The following is a 12824-nucleotide window of genomic DNA, read 5'->3' on the forward strand; positions in this document are numbered from 1 at the left end:
TGTTAATGGATATTGGACATTTGCCAGACACCCAGCTGTACACAAAACACTGAGATGGTAAATAGCTCTTGATCTGTTTAGAAACAAATGATGATGGTTTTTAGGATTCCGCAGGACTGACGGCATGGCAACCGGCTCAAACTCAGAGACTGACCCCATTAATGGCATTGAGGGGAAATGGTCTGATTTTTACCATCAAAATTAAGGAGCAAGGGCATTGTGTTAAGGCTCAAATTATTTTTGATTAATATTAAGGAAAGTCTAGTCCCTCACACCTATTAACCTTACCTGTGTCAGCACAGCTCTTTGACAAGTGTTTTGCGTTTGTTTGTCTGTTTTCTATGGGATCAGGTCAAAATGAAAATATCTTCCTCAATTAGCTTGGGTGTCAGAACTGCACCTGGCATGACCCGCTCACCTGTGCTTGCAAAGATAGCCTCGCTCTCCCACCAGGCAGCAGCCTCAGGGTTGACAGAAAGGCAACAGGTTTCCTATCACTTGATCTGTTGCTGTTATCATTTTAATTGAAAGTCAACGAATGGAGCATTTTCTGTACATTCTTCCTCCAAAAGGTCTTACTAATTGTGTGCACTTGGCCAGTCAAGCCTACTAGCAATGACTGTTTGTTTTTTTTTTTTTTTTTTTTTAGTGTTGGTGATGAGCTGCTTTTGATTAAAAAGCATTAGGAGAAAGTGTCATTTTTAGCATAAACATGGGAGAGAGATGGAGGCAGGGCACTGCAGCCTACTGTTCCTCTGGAAAGAGACCCACAGGGTGGTGTATTCAGCATCTAAAATGCCATCTGAGGCTATCAGCACGGTTTAAATATTTCATCAGCCAAGGAGAATATGAACATGAGTCTGACATCGCTTCTGGAGATGTGTGAGAAGCACCAGGGGAGCTCTGGTTTGTTGGCAGCTCAACAACTAGCAATTTGTATAGGGTGAAAGCAAGAGAAAAAGACAAGAGAGAGAAAGTGCTGCTATTTGAATCCAGTAATCATGGAATAAGAAATTTTGAATTTTCAGGACTAAGCAATGGTACTGACCTTTTAAGAAATAATTGGCAGCACTCACTTAGGATGTGGTTTCACTTTTGATAACTTTATGGAGGGACCTTCTATGTAACCAGGCTTCTTTCTTACCTCTTAGGTTGTTTTGTACATCTTAGCAGTAAGGATGTTCAAGCTGCAGCTTTGGTCTACTTTCTTCAGGGGCAACTTGTAACAACATACTGGTATGTGAAAGACACAGATTTAAACCTGGCTCTGCCACTGAACCAAAAATAGTGATTTGAAGCAAATTACAATCTCTCTAAACTGTTTCTTTAATTCAAAAGAGAATTATGATTAAGGTATATAAATGGGACTAGGGCACAACAGGTACTCAGTAAGTACCAATAAGTAAAATTTTTATTATGTCACATAACAAATGACCTGGTGGCTCAGATGGTAAAGAATTCACCTGCAATGGAGGAGACATGGGTTCAGTTCCTGGGTCAGGAAGATCCCCTGGAGGAGGGTATGGCAACCCACTCCAGTATTCTTGCCTGGAGAATACCATGGACAGAGGAGGCTGGCGCACTACAGGCCATGGGGTTGCAAAGAGTTGGACATGACTGAGTGGCTAACATTTTCATTTTCTTTCATAACAAATTTTAATAAAATTTTGAAATTTTTAGGGTTAGCATTATTGTATCGCAGAAACCAACACAACATTGTAAAGCAATTATCTTCCAATTAAAAAACAGATTAAAAAATTTTAAAAACATGCTAAAATTTTTTTGAAATTTTAAATATTTTTCCTTATTATAAATTTCAAGAATATATTGATGAGTGATACCCTTCTTTTATTGTATGTTTCTTTTAAAATTTGTCCTTTTTGAAAAAAGTTCATTGAGAGATGAAGAGTAGCAACTGATTGGTGAATTTCTCTCAGATCTTTCCTTCTTCTGCATCTTACTGCTGCATGTTTAGGAGTGAGAACCTAGGACAAAGGACACAGAAAACACTAAAGAAAAAAAAAAAAAAAAAAGGCAGGCGCTATCTTTCAGAAAACCCAGTTTCCCCAATCATCAAAGAATGTCTGATTTCCATACATGCTAAAAGGGAATTAAAAGGCTCAAAAGGAGTTTGAAATGGACCCTCTCTTTTCCCTTGAACCAAAGCCATAATTTGGTGTGTCCCATAATTTGGTTGGAAAAGTTGAAAGCACAGATTCAAATATTACTTCTTTTTTTAACAACTTTATTGAACTATAATTCATGTTCAATTACAATTTAATCATTTAAAGTATACAATTTTAGCATATTCACAGATATGTGCAGATGTCATTGCCATCAATTTTAGAGCCCTTTCATCACCTTAGAAAGAAACTGCATACCCTTTAACTTTCATTCCCCTAGACCCCTAACCTCTTCACCAGCTCTAGACCATCACTAATGTATTGTTTCCTCTATAGATTTTCCTATCCTGTACTTTCATATGAACAGAATCATACAATATGTGTTTTTTTGTGATTGGCTCATTTCACTTAGCATAATCTTTTCAAGGTTTGTTCATGTTGTAACATGTATCTGTACTTCATCCTTTTTATGGCCAATAATATTCCATTGACTATCTGATCGTCAGCTGATGGACATTTGGATTGTTTCCCTCTTTTCTCTATTATGAATAATGTTACTGTAAATATTCATATACGACTTCTTGTATGCATATATATTTTCATTTCTCTTGTGTATATACCTAAGTGGAATTGTTGGGTCATATGATAAATGTATGTTTAGTCATTTGAGTAACTGCCGAACTGTTTTCCAAAACAACTAAACAATTCATATTCCTTCCAGCAGTATAGTAAGGTTCTACAAAGACAGGTGAAGTAAAACTCTAATTGCTAGAAAGTTCTTCCTTCTATTGAGTAAGATCTGCCTCTCTGATCCTCCCCTTTGGTCCCAGTCATGCTCTACACAGCAACACCAAGTAGGAATATGAGCTCCTCTCTCTTCTAAAACTCAGTCCCTCTACTATGCATAGTTATCAAATCTCACTTTCCTTTCCCGGAGGTTTCTCTTCTTCTTATGGATAAATTCTTGAAGGTCCCTAAATACTCTTCATATACCCATATCAACTAAAAAAAAAGCACAACCTAAAAGTTGAGAATTATTTTTGTTTTTTCAGGGTACTTAGCTGAGGAAGTATAGAGTTGTATATACAGAGGCATTAGGTTATGAAAGTAACTTTTGAAGCTTCTGCAATCAGAGAAATGGGCTTAAGCCCAGAAGGCAGCCTCTCAGACAGCTCTGAGGGACAGCTCTGAAGAGGTAAAGGAGGGGCCAGGATGTGTAAGGAGTTTTTACAACAAATAATCAGGTAGTCGGAGCATTAAAATAGCACTGTCAATTAAAGAAAACCAGACATTGCAGGTTAATGGATTTAGAGCTTTTCTCACTTCCTATCTCACACGCTAGTAAAGTAATGCTTAAAATTCTCCAAGCCAGGCTTCAGCAATATGTGAACCGTGAACTTCCTGAATTCAAGCTGGTTTTAGAAAAGGCAGAGGAACCAGATCAAATTGCCAACATCCCCTGGATCATGAAAAAAGCGATAGAGTTCCAGAAAAACATCTATTTCTGCTTTATTGACATGCCAAAGCCTTTGACTGTGTGGATCACAATAAACTGTGGAAAATTCTGAAAGAGATGGGAATACCAGACCACCTGATCTGCCTCTTGAGAAGTTTTTATGCAGGTCAAGAAGCAACAGTTAGAACTGGACATGGAACAACAGACTGGTTCCAGATAGGAAAAGGAGTACGTCAAGGCTGTATGTTGTCACCCTGTTTATTTAACTTATATGCAGAGTACATCATGAGAAATGCTGGACTGGAAGAAACACAAGCTGGAATCAAGATTGCCGGGAGAAATATCAATCACCTCAGATATGCAGATGACACCACCCTTATGGCAGTAAGTGAAGAGGAACTAAAAAGCCTCTTGATGAAAGTGAAAGAGGAGAGTGAAAAAGTTGGCTTAAAGCTCAACATTCAAAAAAAGAAGATCATGGCATCGGGTCCCATCACTTCATGGCAAATAGATGGGGAAACAGTGGAAACACTGTCAGACTTTATTTTTCTGGGCTCCAAAATCACTGCAGATGGTGACTGCAGCCATGAAATTAAAAGACACTTACTCCTTGGAAGGAAAGTTATGACCAACCTAGATAGCATATCAAAAGCAGAGACATTACTTTGCCAACAAAGGTTCGTCTAGTCAAGGCTATGGTTTTTCCTGTGGTCGTGTATGGATGTGAGAGTTGGACTGTGAAGAAGGCTGAGTGCCGAAGAATTGATGCTTTTGAACTGTGGTGTTGGAGAAGACTCTTGAGAGTCCCTTGGACTGCAAGGAGATCCAACCAGTCCATTCTGAAGGAGATCAGCCCTGGGATTTCTTTGGAAGGAATGATGCTAAAGCTGAAACTCCAGTACTTTGGCCACCTCATGCGAAGAGTTGACTCATTGGAAAAGACTCTGATGCTGGGAGGGATTGGGGGCAGGAGGAGAAGGGGACGACAGAGGATGAGATAGCTGTATGGCATCACTGACTCGATGGACATGAGTCTGAGTGAACTCTGGGAGTTGGTGATGGACAGGGAGGCCTGGTGTGCTGCAGTTCATGGGGTCGCAAAGAGTCGGACATGACTGAATGACTGATCTGATCTGATCTGATGTATGGGAAGATGCAAGAGTCTGCAGTCATTAAAATCACTCCTTTGATATTCACCTTAGCTGTCTAGGACCAGTATCCTGCTTTTCTCCATCCTGAATCCCCTCAGGGAGCACAGTTGGGGGTGGCTGCAGTGGCTGATGACTTGATGGCCCCATCTTTTTTGACTGATAAATTGCAGGTGACATTTTTCATCCACATCTGTTTCCTTTTTCTTATTTTACTTTCCAGAATACAAGCTTCCTTAGGATAGAGACTTTATCTACCTTATTTAACAATTCTCCATTTTGTACCCAGCACTAAGAAAAAAAAAAAAGATGGCCTGAAGAGTGCAATAAATATTTGTTGAATAAATACATTGAATAATTAAATCCCAGTTGCTCTCCGAGAGATGTACTGTTTGTATCCAGAACTGTATAATGTAGCGCAGGGGAGGTTGACTGGTGTTGAGTACGATGAGCTCATTTCTCCGATTGCAGAAGCTTCAAAAACTAATTTCATAACCTAATGCCTCTGTATATACAACTCTACAAACTAGAAGTGAGAGACTTCTTTGCTCTGAAGTGCTCTAAGAAAATCGTAGCAAGAGAGTTTTGTACATAAGCATACAGACTGATAACAACCAGACTGATACGAAACCCTTCATCATTTATGTTACAAGTATCATGCAAACTTTTCCAAGTATACTGTGGTTACTAAAAATAAACAGCCCTCTGTTTTAAAGAATTTTAGGAGATTCTAATGTCCAGATATCTAGCTACTAAACAACATGGGAGCTAAGGCAATTGACATCTCAAGTCAGTCTCTGAAATGGACATTGTGAGGAAAGCTTATATGGGAAGGAGAAAGTGACAATATTTTATAATTCCACTCAAGTTTTACCTCTATAAATATAGCAGTAGGCAATGAGTACAAAGCTTTCAAAATGCCTTCTGAGTTGTAATCCTTTATTGGTGAGTTGAATTCTCTCTTTAAACTTCAAGGACTAGTGGGAATGAGCTCTGCAAGAGAAATGTGGGATGTATTAATAAGAAGTTCAGATCAGAGAAAAAGAAAGTAAAATAAAAGCCTAATCTTGCCAACTCTGAAAACTGGTAGGAAGAAGCAAAACACAAGAAGAGACGTGTGTACTTCCACATCCGTATAATCCTCCTCCCCTGTCCCACCCATCCTGGGGCCACAGCCCAAGAGGGGATGATAATTAAAAACTTAGTTACAGGGGAACTTAGAAACCCTGCTACTAGTGCTTGCCCATTTTGACAGGCTCCAGATCTCTAGGACATTACTAGACTTTGGGACCAAGCCAAGTCCCCATAGTGCAGGAGCAACAGTCCTGGGAAGAGGCCAGACAGATGAACTAGAGGCTGAAATGAGACTGTTTAAAGCAGAGGAGACTGATATCTTGTTAATTGGCAACTCAAAGCATCCAAGAGAGAGGGGACTCATAAAGAAGACTCAGATCAATCACAGAGTATAAAGACACTACATTTTCCCAGCGCGGTTGTGTATGGCTTGAGTAAATGTGTGACCCCACTATTAATCTATGTAAGGTATGGTGGATCGGAAAATCGTGTCAGAGGAGGGAGAAATCAGCCAGTCACTTCAACTGTCACGTTTTACTTGGAGACTAGAGTCCTGGGAGTTCTCCCTAAACTGTAGTGTGCTACTCGGCATCTTGGTGCTGAGGTCTTTGTCCCTGTGACAGTATTAATCCAACAGGTCAGATCAATGCCCAGATCTGCCGAGATCCCAAATGTCAACTGGACGGGTGAGGAAGAAGCATTCTGGGACAGGGCAGTACAAACTGAAGCTGGGGAGCCTTCTGTGAAGCCAGCGGGGCTTTGCGGCTGTGTGCCTCCAGTAACGCTTTGCACTTCTCCACTCTTACCTGATCCTCAAATGTGGCTTTCAGAAATGCTTCTGAAATGCTTCTGAAGCCACACTTCTCCACCCTTACCTGATCCTCAAATGTGGCTTTCAGAAATGCTTCTGAAATGCTTCTGAAGACACACTCATAGTTTGGTGTTAAGTTTGTGCCCGCAATTTTGAAGGAGAGGGTACTCAGATTTCTGGCTAGACAGTTTTCATCATTCTTTCCAGTATTTACAAGACTGTGTGTGTTGGTACTGATTAAATAGCCACTGGACTGAGTCTAAGAGAAAAGCATGTATTATAACTCTTTGTTTTGGAAAAATAATTTCCACTATCAGTTCATTTCCATCAATTTCATTCATTCATTTAAGCCACCTCATCCAGATGATTTCCCATGTACTACTGAAGCAGAAATGGGAGTGACTTCAAATCTCTACTAGTCCTTCATATTCCTGCACTAATAGGTGGGGCCTGAGGGCTGTGGACTTAACTCCATTGTCATAGCTCTTGCTTGGGATTCACGAGTTTATTGTGTTACTAAGCTGTATGGAAAGAGGAACAAACCAGTATTCACCCCTCAAGCTGCCTGTAGCCATTATGTGAAGTGGTGTCTCACCCAGTTGTATGTTGTACAAAGTTGCCCACAGGAAAACAGGCAAAGATTTTCTGTATGCTACTAGATTTGGTGAATATTCTCAATCCAGAAAAGAAAAGGGCAAGGGGGATGCACGAAAGAATGAAGTACATGATCCCGTTTCTTGACAGATTGATACCCAAAGCAGGTTTCATAGATGTACTAACTTTAACAAATCCATCTTTGACAATTTTTTATTTACTGAACTCATTGCAGCCTCCTTTTAATGTAATGAGATTTCATAATGAAGTCCAAATACAATCTGGTAGAGGAAGACGGCATGTAACACTGATTCTAATAAGCTTGCCTAAAATCAATAATGTTGTTAGGTTCCCTGAAACTCGCCTGCATTGGCTCAGAGAACCATGTTCTGCCTAGACCACAGTATTAGCAGTTTAATGTTATACTGGGTAGATTTCCTCCATAGGAGGGAAGAGATAGAAATTTAAAGAAATTAAGAAATGTTATTAAATGTGTCTTTAGGTTTTAAATGACCACAAATTTGTTTGCTTCTTTTAATCAGTTTTTGGTTTCTGTGAAAATAGTCTGATAGCATCATGTTATACTTCTTCACCATTTATTTCGTTTTCTCCTCTATTGCTTTCAAGGTATCACATGAGTAGGTGACTGCTTATAAGTATATTTTGAGGAGGATACCCAAGAGAACCCTGAATCAAGAAACCACTGTTGATGTCTCTTAACTAAGCAATAGAGACATTCTTTAGACATTAAGACATTGCCTGTTAATAATACAAACACCCATGTCAGAATTAGTGGGATTTAAAACAGAACTGTTTAGTTTCTTTCAATTCAAGTGTGGTTAACCTGCAATATTGTGTCAGTTCCAGGTGTACAGCATAGTGATTCAATCAGATCAGAACAGTCGCTCAGTCGTGGCCGACTCTTTGTGACCTCATGAATCTCAGCACGCCAGGCCTCCCTGTCCATCACCAACTCCCGGAGTTCACCCGAACTCACGTCCATCGAGTCAGTGATGCCATCCAGCCATCTCATCCTCTGTCGTCCCCTTCTCCTCCTGCCCCCAATCCCTCCCAGCATCAGAGTCTTTTCCAGTGAGTCAACTCTTCGCATGAGGTGGCCAACATACTGGAGTTTCGGCTTCAGCATCATTCCTTCCAAAGAAATCCCAGGGCTGATCTCCTTCACAATGGACTGGTTGGATCTCCTTGTAGTCCAAGGGACTCTCAAGAGTCTTCTCCAACACCACAGTTCAAAAACATCAATTCTTCAGCGCTCAGCCTTCTTCACAGTCCAACTCTCACATCCATACATGACCACAGGAAAAACCATAGCCTTGACTAGACGAACCTTTGTTGGCAAAGTCATGTCTCTGCTTTTGAATATGCTGTCTAGGTTGGTCATAACTTTCCTTCCAAGGAGTAAGTGTCTTTTAATTTCATGGCTACAGTCACCATCTGCAGTGATTTTGGAGCCCAGAAAAATAAAAGTCTGCCACTGTTTCCACTGTTTCCCCATCTATTTCCCATGAAGTGATGGGACCGGATGCCATGATCTTCAATACTTTTGCTGATTAAACTCCATTGTAGGTTGTTATAAGGTGATGGCTATAATTCCCTGTGCTACACAGTATATTCCTGGTGTTTATCTTACGTATAGTAGCTTGTACCTGTTAATCCCATACCCCTAATTTGTCCCTCCCCACCTCCCTTGGCTCATGGTAACTAGTTCGCTTCCTACATCTGTAAGTCTGTCTCTGTTTTGTGTAATTTTTTAGATTCCTCATATAAGTGATGAAATATCTGTCTTTCTCTGGCTTATTGCACTTAGCATAGTATTCTCTAGGTCCATCCACATTGCTGCAGTGGCAGTATTTCATTTCATTGAGTAATATTCCATTGTATATCAATACCACATCTTCTTAATTCAATTGTCTGTTTATAGGCACTTGGGTCACTTCCACGCCTTGGCTATTGTAAATAGTGTTTTATGTACACTGGAGTGCATGTATCTTTTCGATTTAGTACTTTCATTTTTCTCAGATATACACCCAAGAGTGGAATTGCTGGATCACATAATATGGAGCTATAAAGTTTTGGTTGTAGAAAGTCAACAGAGAGGAAAAAGACACTGATGCTGGGAAAGATGGAGGTCAAGGGGAGTAGTGGGTGACAGAGGATGACGTAGTGAGATAGCATCACCAACTCAATGGACCTGCAACCTTTGCCTCTTAGTTAAATCTTCCTAAATAAAAGCATCCTCCTTTGGGCCTCAGGCTGACTCTCTGAATCCTTGTCCCACTGCACAGAGTTCACAGCCCTAAGCAATTGGCCCAGTTTTCTAGCCCTGAGGTTTGCCTCTAAGGTCTATTCAGTTCCAATCCCTCCAGGTGGTGCAACTACAGATATCTGAGAAAACTCATGTTCATAAAATTTGAGTAGAGCTTCTCCATCAGAGATATTACTCTTACTCCCCTGTGGCCGGTTCACCTGTCACAGGCCAGCTCACATCTTATGTCTGTTTATGTACCGAGCCTCCCAAGGAGCTTAATTATTTGATTCATATATAACACCTTAAAACCATTAGCCAACACTTTACATGTACTTCACATTTCTGCAAATATACTGTAAGCTCCTTGACAAAAAGCACCTTTTACAAATTTTAGAGCAGGTAGGATGGAGTCCTAGTGGGGGTACTCAAAAGGTATTGTAGATTGATTGGCTGATTAATTACAGAGATTGGGCCTACCATCCTAGAGCTGCAGAATGAGTTCACTGAGTCTGATTATCTCCATCTATGTTAATATTAGCACAAATTAAACACATGAGAAAAGATATCTGGGTCCTGGACATTTCTCACAGTTGAGTCTGGTTCAAATTCAATTAAACTTATCACAGAGAAATGCCAGAGAGTGAGAGCAAAGCCAAATAGCCCAAGGGAACTTGGTTTTAATTTCATTTTTAAACCTAAAATCAAATCAACTGATGCTGAGTGCCTACTGTGTACAAAGAAGTTACACAAATAAACAGAAATCTGAGAGGGCTGTCTTCTCTTAAACCAAAGCCCTTCCAGGGCAGACTTAGAACAACGGGCACTATGTTCCACGTAGGCTCCTAGATCCTGGAATAAATTATTTAACTCTCTGAGTGCAAGGTTTTTATTTCTGTTTTTGTTTTATGATGTCTTTGAACCTGAGAGGCAGGAGCAAATGCAGCCATTCTACTTCCCTATGGAACTTGGGAATTAAGCTACCACTGAGCTCAGAGGTAAAACAGTACAATTCAATGCAGCAGACTTGGCTATCTTTAAGAAACTGTGTTTGGACTATGTGTTGTTTGACAACATGAACTGTGACTGCTGGAGCTGTGGCAGCCACTTTATGACTATGAAGATACAAGCTAAGCACAAGTCCAGTGTGCTCTGAGAACAGCAGAGCAGAAAGACCAAGGCAAACATTCAATCCTTGAGGACATCATTCTGCCCTGGAGTCACTCTACACTGAAGCTTTTGTTATGGAAGATAATACTGGGTTGGCCAAAAAGTTCATTCTGGTTCTTCCGTAAGATGTTATGGAAAAACACAAATGAACTTTTTGGCCAACCCAGTATTTTCCTTTGTGTTTAAGATATTTTGATTTGACCAATTCCTGCCTGAATGTTAGCTCAGAAAACAGAGGGGAAAAAATTCTCCTGTCTAGAGAATTTCCCCTCTTCTTTACCTAAAATATACATATATACAAATATATATATAGAATTTTTAGTGGGAAGGCTTCCCAGGTGGTGCAGTGGTAAAGAATTTGCCTGCCAACACAGTAGATGAGGGTTAAATTGCTGGGTTAGGAAGATACCCTGGAGAAAGAAATGGCAACCCACTCCAGCATTCTTGCCTGGAGAATTCCATAGACAGAGGATCCAGGCAAGCTATAGTCCATGGGGTTGCAAAGAGTCAGACATGACTGAGCACATACACACACACAATTATATATTCTCAAAGGGATGGTATAAGAATCAGTGAAAGAAATATGCCAAAAAATACTATAGAAGTATTAATCATTTCCCTTATTACCTTCATTCTCCTACTACCAGGCTTCCCTCCTCTGCTCTTTTCCCAGGAACACTCGTTGCCTCAGATCTGCCTGTTGTCAGAACCTCAGTGTTGGGAAAGGAGCAAAACAGTGCTTCCCTTCAAAACTGAGGCGGCAGGGGTGGAGAGAGCTAAGTGCTGTCAGTTACACTGGCTAGTGAGGAATAAGCGGGTTAGCTGCTTCCTTCACCAATTTGGAATCCTGTAGCTGTTCACCCTGTTTATGTAACAGATGCTAAAAAGAAGAAAGATGCTGGCTTTGAAAGCAGAATCCTATACAAACTCTGAAGTGAGAACGCTAATGAAAGCCAAAAATAACAAACTTCTCTTCTCTTCTCTGTGAAAAGAAAGAGGTATTAAAAATGCAGGCAACCTGAAACAATTCATTCAAAATGGCATAAATCTCCCTCTAAAGTTTTACCATATTCTAGAATGTAACTTGTGTTTTGTTGATGCGGATCATTTTAAAAGTCTTTATTGAGTTTGTTACAGCATTGTTTTATATTTTCTTTTTTTGTCTACAAGGCATGTGGGATCTTAGTTCCTTGACCAGGGATAAAAACCACATCCCTGCATTGGAATGCAAAGGCTTAACCACTAGACTGCCAAGGAAGTCCTGTAGAATGGAACTTTTTAGACACTCAACCAGGCACAACAGTGATGGAAAACAAAATGGACACTACCTATAAACTGATGATAAGAAAATATGAATATCAAAATTCAAAACTCTAATTGATCAACTAGTTGTACATTCTGTGTTTTAAGTGAAGGCCATAAAAGGTATAATTTTATAGCAAAATGTGTCATTTCAATTATGTGCAGTGTATATCACATTTTTTAAAATTATTGCACATATTCATAAGGTCTTCCCACCAACAAAAAAAAAAAAAGAGAGAGAGAGAATCACAATGATCCAAAGTTAAACATATAGGTATATACAGGGATATAAAAATACATTGATTTCACTTAAAATGTCTTATAAAATTTCTTTTCAAGAAGAATACACATAGACTTGGGCTTCCCTGGTGGCTCATATGGTACAGAACCTATCTGCAATGAGGGATACCTGAGTTCAAACCCTGGGTTGGGAATATCCTCTGGAGAAGGTAATGGTAGCCCACTCCAGTATTCTTGCCTGGAGAATCCCCATGGACAGAGAAGCCTGGCGGGCTAGAGTCATGGGGTAGCAAAGAGTTGGACATGACTGAGCAACATAGACTTTGGCTCAGTCGTAAAGAAACCACCTGCCAATGCAGGAGACATGGGTTCAATCCCTGGGTCAGCAAGATCCCCTGGAGAAGGCAATGGCACCCCACTCCAGTACTCTTGCCTGGAAAATCCCATGGATGGAGGAGCCTGGTAGGCTGCAGTCCATGGGGTCGCTAAGAGTCAGACACGACTGAGCAACTTCACTTTCACTTTTCACTTTCATGCATTGGAGAAGGCAATGGCAACCCACTCCAGTGTTCTTGCCTGGAGAATTCTGACAGGCTACAGTCCGTGGGGTTGCAAAAGAGTCAGACACTATTCAGGGACT

The 12824-nt window shown here is 40.3% G+C and overlaps 1 long non-coding RNA gene across 1 annotated transcript in view; it reads right to left on the reverse strand.

Annotated features, from left to right (window-relative positions):
* Nucleotides 1-1806: 1806 nt before the first annotated feature.
* The window catches only part of LOC113890490, an 80584-nt gene continuing 69566 nt past the window's right edge, over nt 1807-12824 (reverse strand). Inside the window, exons 3-4 of the long non-coding RNA XR_003510505.1 lie at nt 5602-5720; nt 1807-1985 (exon numbers count right to left, since the gene is read on the reverse strand). This is a non-coding gene — a long non-coding RNA (uncharacterized LOC113890490). The remainder of the gene's footprint in view (nt 1986-5601; nt 5721-12824) is intronic.

This window comes from Bos indicus x Bos taurus, chromosome 3 (genome assembly GCF_003369695.1).
Source record: "Bos indicus x Bos taurus breed Angus x Brahman F1 hybrid chromosome 3, Bos_hybrid_MaternalHap_v2.0, whole genome shotgun sequence".
In the NCBI taxonomy this organism is placed as follows: domain Eukaryota; kingdom Metazoa; phylum Chordata; class Mammalia; order Artiodactyla; family Bovidae; genus Bos; species Bos indicus x Bos taurus.